The following is a 12,397-nucleotide window of genomic DNA, read 5'->3' as shown; positions in this document are numbered from 1 at the left end:
CCCACGTCATTATCATCCACACTAAACTACCTGCGTCCCCACTACAGGTATCAGTCACTAACTAAACTTAACGTCACCTAATGTCAATCTTCGCTAGATCCCTAACAATATAACCTAACCCACCCGGGCTAGTTTTCACTGCCATACACCCCATAATCTATTGCTCCTTTGCCCCACCATGGGAAGGGTGGCAGGGATGCCACCCTTACCCACCGGGCCCATCGCTCACTACCAATTTTGCACATCAAATTTCAACAAATCAAAAATTTGGCCAATCACTACCCATCATCTGCCAATCACTACTGCCAATCCCTTGCCAATCATCAAATTTTGTTTTTCTCTAATTTTGGGTCCAAAACACTAACCTCATCACCCAGTCTACTCACTAATGCCTCTCGGTGCGCCAATTCCTGTCCAAAGCCCGGCTTCGTAAAGCCAAGCCATGAATGCGGGTTGTTCTGTGCCAGCGGCTGGATGCGTCCAGCACTCGGTGCAGGGACGGGGGCTTACCCGGGCCGAGATCCCACGCACCATCTCGGCGTGGAGCCATCCAATGTCCCGATCTCGACCTGCCGGACTGCCTCAACAAAAAGTGGTCGCCATGACGACCCTTTCTATCGGGCTGCCCGCTCCGCCTAGTGGAGCACGGACGCGGCCGTTCAAAGCGAGGCCCAGCACGCACCGAGGGCCCGACTCGGCTAAAAGTCGCTCTAACCTCTAAACCGGTTACCGTCGATGCTTCACCTGGACGCTTACACCCCGCAGCCCGTTCCTTGCTCACACATCCAGCCGTTTCCATGCTCCTCGTACCTTTCCTTACACACCCAGGTACACCCATTCCACTCACAGCCTTGGTCACACACCTGACCACCGAACACTTTGGCACACATTCGTTGGTCGCACACCTCACCAACACACCTCTTCGCGCCCCTCCTCTGTCACCTCCTCTGTGACAATCACAGGTGTGCTCTCCTTCGCACACCCAACCACGTGCCTCACTACCAATTCCAGCGTGCATTCCCACTCACGCTCTACCATTCCAGGTGTGCTTCCTTTCTCACCTGTCACAACCAACTCACGCTCCGTGTCACTCTCACTACTCTCACCTCCATTCTTGACAGCGCACTCACCCTTACTCTTGACAGCGCACTCTTTCCTCATGCACCTGTCCGTCACACACCTTTCTCGCGCACACTCTCCCGTTACACCCTCTGTAACACTCACCACAGGTGTGCATTCTTCCTTGCCTTTGACAGCGCACTCTTTCCCCATGCACCTGTCCGTCACACACCTTTCTTGCGCACACTCTCCCGTCACACCCTCTGTAACACTTACCACACCGCGCTTCCATGTGCTCCCTCGCACACGCGCTACGACCGACTCATTCTCGCCAGCACCCTCACTCCTTGGCACGCACTTTTTCCTCACACACCCCAGAGTCGGACTTCCTCACACACCTCCTTTTTCGCACACCAGACCTGTCGCACACTTCACCAACGGCCTCTCACGAACACCCGGGTCCATCTCGACCCCCAAGCTTATTAAATCCCCTGGCGCATCATACGCACGACCATATTGGTCACCACTTACACCGGGTCCTCTTCCTCTTCGCTTCTCCTCCATCACCTGCGAATCCCTCATCCGGTTAATGAGCACATCATCACGATCCAAACACAGACTTTGGACCAATTCTTTTATCTCCTCTTTTATCTCTTTCTTATCCCCTCTCCGTCGCTTCTTAATTTCGCTCACCCCTTCTTCCACTTCTTCTAATTTCTGCTTCACCTCCTTTATTCCCCGGTACGTCTCCTCAAGCTCGTCCTCCAAGGCTACCTTGACCGTTTCCATGTGCGTCCTCACCTGCCGGTCCTTCGTCTCCATTACCTCTACCACCTCGTCCAACCTCGTTGTCAATCCCTCACGTACCATCTGACATTCCCTCTTCGTCGCTACCAAGTCATTTTTTAGGTCATTTTGTGTCGCTTTTAACCCTCCTATTACCGCTGTGTTCTTCTTTACCTGGTCCGTTCGTTCTTTTTGTCCCTCTGTTAGCTGCTCCACCTCCTGCGTCAGGTCCTCTATGCCCCCTTGCAATTTTACAGTCCCCTTTCTCACCTCCTTCTCCATGTGCTCCTTACAGTGCCTCACCTCCTCGCGCACTCCTCCGACCTCCTCACTCACTCCTCTCCTGATCTCCTCTCCCATCACTTGCATCTCCTGCCCAGATGCCACCCTCATCTGCTCCATTTCCTCCCTGTGAGCATCCAGTTTGGTTTCTACCCCCATTCTGACCCCCTCTATCTGCTGCCCCATTTGTTTAACTTCCCTTTCCGCTTGGTCCCTCATGTCCTTCAATTTGCCTTCCATCCTGTTTTCTAACCCCTCTAACCCCTTTTGCATCCCTTCCATTTGATTCTCTTGAGCGGCCATTCTGTTTTCTACCCCCATTAACCCCTCCTGTATTTCCCCTAATCTATCGTCTAATTTCCCAAATTTCTTGTCTAATCCCTTAAAATTATTGTCTAATCCCTCACCAGTACCCCTCGCTTCGTCCCTCATTACCCCCATTTGGCCCTCTAATCGCTCACCCATTTGTTCCATAAAGGCCCTCATTTGCAGGAGGAAAAGGTTCGAATCCACCAGGGGCGCTGCCACGGTCGCGGGCGCGGTCGCCGTGACCAGCGAGGCGCCATTTTGCGCGCCCGCAACGTCGGGCGCAACGACGCTATTTTGTGCGTCGGCTACCCTCACTGCTTCGCTCTCCTCACGTCCCTCAATTTGGTCCTGGACCGACCCTGCCTCACTCTCCTCTACCGGACCCCAGCCGACTTGGTCTGCCATAGCGTGACTTTCAAAATTCGGGTTTTTATATTTTGTAAAACACAATCAAATTTCGCTGTTATAATTTCGAGCGCGTAAAACGCGCTCCGGATCGAATTCTACTTCCCAACACCAAAATGTTACCCTAATGGTACACTTGGTGTTCCAAAATTTGGGCTAAATGAATTTAGTCCCAGGTCCGAATCCGACACTCCTGACACCGATTGTTACAGACACGACTTTGATGTTATGGTGGGCCGAGCGGAATGGCCGCCGTGTCCGCACAAGTTACCCGATTATACTCGAACCTTGGCCGAGCCGCGCTACGCTAGATCAATGAAGGAAAAGGACACAACGGCTGGGATTAAAATGACACGACACCAGGGATACGGTTCTCAAGACCTCCGGAGGAGGTTATAATATGGCGGAAGGTTAGATTACAGGAATGAGAGGGACAGCATAGAAAGATAGGCACTTAGACACACTTATCTTATTCCCGACAGACCACAGATAAACAGGACAAAACTGACTCACACGGGGATTGATGGCAAGGAAAGCGGGCAGTCGATGGCTCAAGGTGCACTCTTGGCTCAAGGACAGAATCGACCCGGTCCGGTCCAAAGATGCGGGGAGGTATCGTCGCGCTGGGGGTGGCGTCCTTTGCTCTCCGTAGTTCAGGCGCATCTGACTTCACATCCGGTAAGTCGCTGCGTATCTCCGGCGGGGAGCGACACGCCCTCGGCTCGTTAGCTCCGCCCCAGATGGAATCGGCCCGTTGCTTCTCATTGGGTGCGGGGGGTTACCGGCTCCGCCCTTGACGAGGGGCCGACAGGCAGCCCCTTCGTGGTAACCCCGTCGGCGCACATGGGTAATGGCGGCTAACCGAGCCGGAGTGAGGACGCACACTCCCCGCGCGCGCCGTTGTTGTAGTTGTTGTAGTTGTTGTTGTAGTTGTTGTTTGGGGAAGAAGATGGGAGGAGGTATGGGAAGGTCCTAAACTCACTACTGGTGCCATATAATCACATTCTGGTGCAACGAAGAGTCAGAATTAATGGAAACGAGTCCTTAACTGACATAGACTAAGAATAACTAGCAAGATGTCCGAAAGTTGTCTACGTGAGATGCGGTGGCCCTGGGCACGACATTTAATGGGGGAAAAAGGGGAAGGTCGGTTCTACAGAGTGTTATTTACAGGCAATGGGACTAGGGAATGGGGGATTGGGGATAGTTGGGGAGTATTGGGGAAATAGGGGAATATTTACAAGCGGATATGGATAGAGGCCAAATCCCATATCCGCAACAATATATTGATAATTTGCAGATTATTATTTATATTTATATATATACTAGGGCATTGCCCGTACTATATCTATATCTAAAATTATATCCCCCCCCCTCTATTTACATGAAATGGTTTGGTCCAAAGCGAACGGCTTGCGAGTACGGTGACAATCCCCCCCCTCTATTTACATGCAATGGTTTGGTCCAAAGCGAACGGCTTCCGGAGTTTGGTAAAGAAATCGCCATCGCGTGCACAAACGCGCAGGAAAGCGAATGAATCGCAAATTCGGTTTTATTAGTTTTAAAACATAGTTTAACGCCAACATAGTTTGCAAACGTGAAATAAATGAATACGCTCTCAAATGTGCCATCCGAGGCAGAGTGTGTCCTCCACGTTCGGCACACGCGATCGTTCGCTGCTCTCTGATTGGTTGAATCGTTTTTTGGACATAGCTCGGTAAGTAATTGTCCGATTAATATGAAACCTTGAAAAGGCACATCCTCGGGTCCCCAGCAATATACCTGGCAAGTTAAAAGTATATCGGACCCGTGGTTGTCGAGAAACAGCGGTCACAGACAAACAGACGTACAAACGTACAGACGTACAGAGATTACTGGAATTATAGATAGATATATATTGTTACAGACGTGGCTTGGATGTTATTTACCGAGCGGTTTTATGGTATGACCACGTCTGCACAAGTTACCCGATTGTGCCCGAACGTTGACTAATCGCGCTATGCTAGACCAATGAAGGAAAAAGAAGACACACGGCTGGAATTAATACGACACGACACCAGGGATACGGTTCTCAAAGGTTGTTATTACAATAATGCGGAAGGTTTAGATTACAGGGACAAGAGGGAAACATAGGAAGGTGGGCACTTAAACACACTTATATTAACCCCAACAGACGACAGATAAACGGGACAAGGCTCACTCACACGGGGATTGATGGAAAGGACAGGCGGGTAGCGATGGCTCCAGGTGCACCTGGGCTCAAAGGTCAGAATCGACTCGGTCCGGTCCAGAGATGCGGGGAGGTCGCAGCGCTCGGATGGCGTCTTGTTTGCTCAAGCTGGGGGGCGCATCTGACTCAGCGCTCGCAGGTGGCTTTCCTTCTCCAAGCTGGGTGCGCATCTCTCGTCACATCCGGCGCGTGGCCGCGTATATCCGGCGGGGAGTGACACGCCCTCGGCTCGTTAGCTCCGCCTCGTGGAATCGGCACGTTGCTTCTCATTGGGTGCGTGCGGGGGGTTTACCAGGCTCCGCCCTTGACGAGGAGCTGACAAGGAGCCCCTTCGTGGTAACCCCGTGGAGCGCATGGTCTGGAGCTAATCGAGCCGGTGTGAGGACGCATCCTCCCCCGCTCCGCCGCCATCTCCTCTGTTGTTGTTGTAATTGTTGGGGAAGAAGATGGAAGGAGGTATGGGAAAGGTCCTAAACTCACTACTGATGCCATATAATCACATTCTGGTGCAACGAAGAGTCATAATTAATGGAGACGAGGCCTTAACTGACATAGAATAAGAATAACTAGGAAGATGTCCGAAAGTTGTCTACGTGTGGTGCGGTGGACCTGGGCACGACATTTAATGGGGGAATAAGGGGAAGGTCGGCTCTACTGATTGTTATTTACATGCAATGGGACTAGGGAATGGGGGATTGGGGAAAGTTGGGGAGTATTGGAGAAAATAGGGGAATATTTACAAGCGGATATGGAGGCCAAATTCCATATTCGCAACATTATATATATAAAAGTCATGCGACCCCATACCATCAGTGGTGAACCGCCATTAAGGTGTCCCATACAGCTGCTGCTGCACCTTACTGGGAGCGATAAGCACCGCCTGCCACACGGTAACATTATCTCTGGTATCCACTCACGATATGGAGTCGACCTGGATGCGGTTGGGAGTAACTAATTAGTATCTGTAATTTGGTGCTCCAACCTAATGAGCGAACGACATGACGTCATCGCCACATCTGTCCGCATTGCCTGCCAACCTCCGGAGGGGCCATCTAGCAGTGCGTCATTATGGATGTTAAATTCAAACAAGCATTCTGAGTATTGCGCTGCAATACATGTCCCCTACCGGCAGTCTGTCGTCCGGAAAACTGTTGGGGAAATTACCAAAGTTCAAAGTGCCATAACTTTGTCAAAAATGATCGAAACGTCGTGAAGTTCGAACTTGATCTGTAACTTATCATGAGGAAACCATGTACCAAGTTTTAAATCATTAGCATTGAGAGTTTAGAAAAAAAAGTCCGGAAAACTGTTCTTTTGCGTGACTGACTGACAGACGGACAGACTGACAGACAGACGGAGGGAGGGACGGAGTGCAAACCTATAGTCCCCTCCGGTGTACACTGGGAGGGGACTAATAATGTATAATCAGTTATGAGGTTAGTTAACTACACAATACCGAAAATTTTGTTCGATTCCGACAACTTTGAAACTTTGACCTTTGTGACCTTCAAAGGTGAAAAGTCCAAGATTCTGAAATTTGTTGAAAAACTTGTATTTCATGATGTATGTGATAATATAAGATCATGTATGACATTTCACCCTATCAGGAAGCTAACAATGTAATAAAACCATCAAAAATCGACTTTTTAAAATTTATTTTGTGACCTTGTGACCTTGACCTTGGGGCAAAAATGAAAAATCGAGCTCCATGGGGCCAGACACATGACATTGGCCGAACCAAATACCGAAACCCCTGTCAGATTCCACCAAACCCCTCGGAGAAGATGTAGCTTGAACTCGATTACCCCCGAAAAAGACATCTTTTCGGGCGTCGCTCCGCCCACAATGGGCGCAATACGCCCACTCTAGGCAGGACATAACTAGATCATGATATCAACCTCCCACCCAAGTTTCATCAAGACCGGATGATATCATCGGGTAGTTATGCTGCGGACGGACAGACACACCCATGACGAATATCGTGGTCACTTTGTTTGATAACTCGTGAACAAATACTATCACAAGTGTATGCAAAACTCACAGTTACTGACCTGGTTTCGCTCATTAGGTTGGAGCATCAAATTACAGATACTAATTAGTGACACCTAATTAGTAATTAGTGACAGTGACACCCATGTAGAATGTTTTTATGATAATTGTGACGTCATAGGCCATGTGGTATGGCAGCCACCTTGGATTAAAAGCAAAATAATTTAAAAATCATTTCTCGGAAACCGCCGAATGGAAAAATTTGAAACTTAACACATTGTCAAGTACTCCCAATGGGGAACAAAAGCATGATAATGATGACATCATCGGTGAAGTGGTATACCAGCCAAAAATGTTTTAATCGAATTCCTTATCCTAAAAATCTGGAATTGCATGCACAGGATCTATGACCTATTTGTATTGAAATATTAAATTTATGACATCATAGTTCACATGGTTTGGCAGCCATATTGGATTGAAGGAAAATATAAAACAATTATATGTCTGAAACCGCTCACCCTATCGATGCGGAATTTTACAAATATCATCTAACAGCACTGTTGCATATAGTTTGAAAATGATGATGTCATAGGTCACGTGGTTTAGCAGCCATCTTGGATAGAAAAACCAACCTTATCCGATCAACACAAAACTTCACAAACGTGATCCCCTCCCATACATATGCAGAGTGATGGCATCTACCCGTTGTGGGACTATGCAGAGGCATATTGGCAACACAGTCACATTGTTCTAGTTTAAAATGTTTTGAACGGGGTGAAGTGGACCACCCTTGGGGCGAATTGGGACATTGACGGGGTTAAGTGGGACAGTTGGGGTGAAGTGGGACAATAACTTTCAGAGTCTGAATCCAAAGGCATTTACACAATATATTTGCGTGTTCACCACCGGGATTAAGACCCCTGGGTGACGGATGACCAATCGAGCTTTAGCTCCGAGGCGTTCAGTCAAAAATATAACGTTGTTCTTTACACGCAAGGGAAAGGAGAATGACGAACTTACCTGGACGGCTTCCACCAGACGTCATCGCACATGCAAAGATCAACTCACACCGACATGGATTTAAAATGTACAAAAATACCTCACGGACCTGCCTGCTCTTGTGACCACCCATCGGTGGTATCATCGTTTGTGCTCAAAGTCCTGTTTACAGTAAGCTTTCATTTAGTGTCGTTTAATGTGCTATTGCCTGGCTTTGTGTGTGTGCTGCATTGTCATTTTTTTTTTTTTTTTTTTTTTTTGTATACTGAATCGAGGCTCGTGAAAGAGCTAACATTAACTTCACAAACAAATCGACCAGACAAACAAAATACACAAAAAGAGGGAGCGGAAGACAAGATGGGGAGAAAAGGGGAAGCACACACACACAACATCCGAGAGCAGGGAGATGTGTGGAAGGGAGAGGGCCCGGGGGGAGGAGGCGTGGGAAGGGGGGGGGGGGGGGGGAGGGAGAAGTATAAAGCACAAGGACACCAAGGACTTCCAGGACAAAAGTCATAAGGAACAGAGGACAAAGAAGAGGCAATTACATACAGGGGATTCATTACCCATAATCCCTAACTAATTAACATAACCTCACCCCTCTCATGGGGACACTTTTACATTTACACGACATACGGTCTACCTGATCCCGACTTATGATACATGGGGTTTCTTCTTCTTCTTCATGACAGTCAGAGCACACTACCTATACAATTCTACCTGGATCTAATGCATGTAATCATCGTCTACCCCCCACAAACGTAACAATATCAAGGGTAATATATTGAAGCACTCGAAATAGGTGACCTTTAATGTGTAAACTCACAAAAAAGTGGTTTTAACTGTGTTCATCGAACGTGAAACACCAAGTGCACAATGAACATTGTCAATGACAATGAGTACAACGACACACAGTAGTTATTACTCATCCTGGCTGTCAAGCTCTTTCACGAGCCTCGATTCAGTATACAAAAAAAACAAAAAAAAAACCTCAAGGGGAAATTCTTCACCAGACTGTAACATATCTATGGTCAGCCTGTACATTTGTCCTACAATGATAGATAATGTATAGGCTTAATAAACTATTGATTCACGAGTTATCAAACAGAGTGACCACTATATTCGCCATGGGTGTGTGTTTGTCTGTCTGTCCGCAGCATAACTACCCGATGATATCATCCGGTCTGGATGAAACTTGGGTGGGAAGTTGATATCATGATCGAGTTGTGTCCTGCCTAGAGTGGGCGTATTGCGCCCATTGTGGGCGGAGCCACGCCCGAAAAAGATGTCTTTTTAGGGGGTAATCGAGTTCAAGCGACATCTTCTCCGATGGAGTTGGTGGAATTTGACAGGGGTTTCGGTATTTGGTTAGGCCAATGTCATGTGTCTAGCCCCACGGAGCTCGATTTTTCATTTTCGCCCCAAGGTCAAGGTCACAAGGTCACGAAATTTAGAAAAGTCGATTTTTGATGGTTTTATTACATTGTTCGCTTCCTGATCGGGTGAAATATCGTACATGATCTTATATTATCACATACATCATGAAATATAAGTTTTCCAACAAATTTCAGAATCTTCGACCTTTGAAGGTCACAAAGGTCAAATATTCAAAGTTGTCGGAATCAAACCGAATTTTCGGTATTGTGTGGCTAACTAACCTCATAACTGATTATACATTATTTTCTATCTCATTTCAAGGTCAGTAACCTTCGTTTTGACATTTCCGGGCCAGCACCACACACAATTACGTACAGCTGGCTCTTAAAGGCCTGCGCACGCAGCACATTGGGGCCCTTTGTAAATAGGCATGTACACCGCATGTCGGGGGCCGACACCTGCCACGTGGGCCACCGACCCCCCAGTCCGGGCCCGTTTCGGTTATAGTCCGTCCTTTGTCATTGAATACCGCTCGCTCGTGAACCATCGTCGTCTCCTGACTTGTCAGCTACAAAACACTTTCAACAACCAAAACATGTCCTGTAATAAAGCATGCCCTGTAAAGAAACTAAAGCATGCCCTGTAAAGAAAAGACATTAAACATAAGAGAGCCTTAAATGTGAGTTTAAACATTAGAATTATTACTTGTGAAGTCTTTCAGGACTCGCATAGACAAGTAGGCACAACATTCATCGGCTAGATGAACGCTTTATTGAGGAGTTCTGCCAATGGCAAGGTAAATCAAACGGGAAAAACGATGGTTAACCAGCTTACATCCAAGGATATCTGAAAGATACACAATGACAGATCATAATCATCCCAAGAGAGTAATTATAATCAATGAAACAATTTATAATAACAATCTCATGACCTCCCATAACACTTTTACATGCTATGGTACAACAATAAACATCTAACTTACATGATGTGGCCACGACCAGCACGTTATTCACACAGGATGGACAGAGAGGGTCAGACTATACAGGATGACCGTAGTATCTCTGTAGTGTGGATATCAACCTGTATAAACCACACAACAGTTACAGCGTTTATTTAATCTGTAATGCACACGAAGCCTAAACTACTCAATCACCATCGCCCATCACTGAGGCACACACAGTGATGGTTTATTACTGATCGCGGTTTAACTACGAACATTTGGTGCCGATTCTCAAGGTAAAATAAATGCATCAAAAACGGGGCTGTCTGGCATTCCCACAATTTGGCGTGTGATGTTACTTCATTCCATAAATACTACAATGTATATCGGGTACAACAATGTACGAAATGGACCCCTCGGTGGCATCTTACCGCAAGTGGTTTACAGTCTTAATAAGCGATCATGTCGTTTATATTACTGATCCATTCGGCAAGCAACATGGCGTTTTACACACAATTACGGTGATTGCATGACAACAGGTGATCTGGTTTAACATCGACGTGTCGCTGTATATATCTTGCAAGTTGACAACCATCTCACATCCCATGTGAATTGACACACAGTGACCACACTCACGTACACACGTGACCCCCCCCACCCACACACACACACACACACGTGACCCCACACACACACACGTGACCCCACACACACACTGTGACCACACACACACACACAGTGACCACACACACACACACACACACACACACGTGACCACACACACACACACACATGACCACACACACACACACACACACACACACACACACACACACACACACACACACACACACACACACACGACCCCCCACACACACACGCGCACACACACACGTGACCACACACACACACGTGACCACACACACACACGTGACTACACACGTGACCACACACACACACACACACACACACACACACACACACGTGACCACATACACACGTGACCACACACACACACACACACACACACACACACGTGACCCCACACACACACACACACACACGTGACCACACGTGACCCCACACACACGTGACCACATACACACGTGACCACACACACACACACACACACACACACACACACGTGACCCCACACACACACACACACACACACGTGACCACACACACACGTGACCACATACACACGTGACCACACACACACACACACACACACACACACGTGACCACACACACACACACGTGACCACACACACACACACACACGTGACCACACGTGACCCCACACACACACACACACACACACACACACGTGACCACACGTGACCACACACACACACACACACACACACACACACACACACACACACACACACGACCTAGTTTTGGATTTTGGTACACCCTGGCCCACACGCCTCCATGACGAAACCACCTTTCATTTTCAACATGACGCCAGAACAACCACAAATAAATCACTGAACAACGATCATTTATACCTTTCACAACAGCATCTCCACTCGTTTGGTATTTACAATGAGGCAAAAATGAAACTCTTACCATGCACAGTGTGGAAAACAACGAATTAACCCCCTTTCTTTGAATCGCCCCACAACGAACCGTCCAACTGCTACCCGATCAAGCACTTCCTTTCCCCGGAGCGGAACTCTGGTACGTCATATCCGGAGAGCTATTTTAAAAATAATAATAATAAAATATATATATATACTGTATATATATATACAACACTAAACCGGCCTGTCTACATCCACGCTCCCCTTTATTTGTAGCGTCCTCGCACAACTAATACCTTTAGGTCAACCCGACCAGTGTGACAGGTTTTGGCTGTTTGTAGGGGTTACTATGCTTCCCTGCTGAAGTTCGTAGTATAGTCCGGCGTGGGCCACTTGTCGTGTTAGTGTTTGATGTAAGTCTCCCTCATCTGACGTATCACCAGAAGAGTTTGAACTGAGTTGGTGCAACTCCCATTCATCAACACTTTCCGC

General features: G+C 47.6%; 1 protein-coding gene across 1 annotated transcript in view; it reads right to left on the bottom strand.

Moving 5' to 3' along the window:
- TTC9C (tetratricopeptide repeat domain 9C) overlaps positions 1-10,468 on the bottom strand; it is a 37,948-nt gene extending 27,480 nt beyond the window's left edge. The window contains exon 1 of the mRNA XM_078784915.1: positions 10,419-10,468. The gene's annotated coding sequence lies outside the window, so the exon portion shown is untranslated. The remainder of the gene's footprint in view (positions 1-10,418) is intronic.
- Positions 10,469-12,397: the final 1,929 nt, after the last annotated feature.

This window comes from Myxine glutinosa, chromosome 9 (assembly GCF_964187855.1).
Source record: "Myxine glutinosa chromosome 9, kmMyxGlut1.1, whole genome shotgun sequence".
Taxonomy (NCBI): domain Eukaryota; kingdom Metazoa; phylum Chordata; class Myxini; order Myxiniformes; family Myxinidae; genus Myxine; species Myxine glutinosa.
The sequence above is the reverse complement of the archived record's forward strand: the minus strand, read 5'-3'. Positions and strand labels throughout refer to the sequence as shown.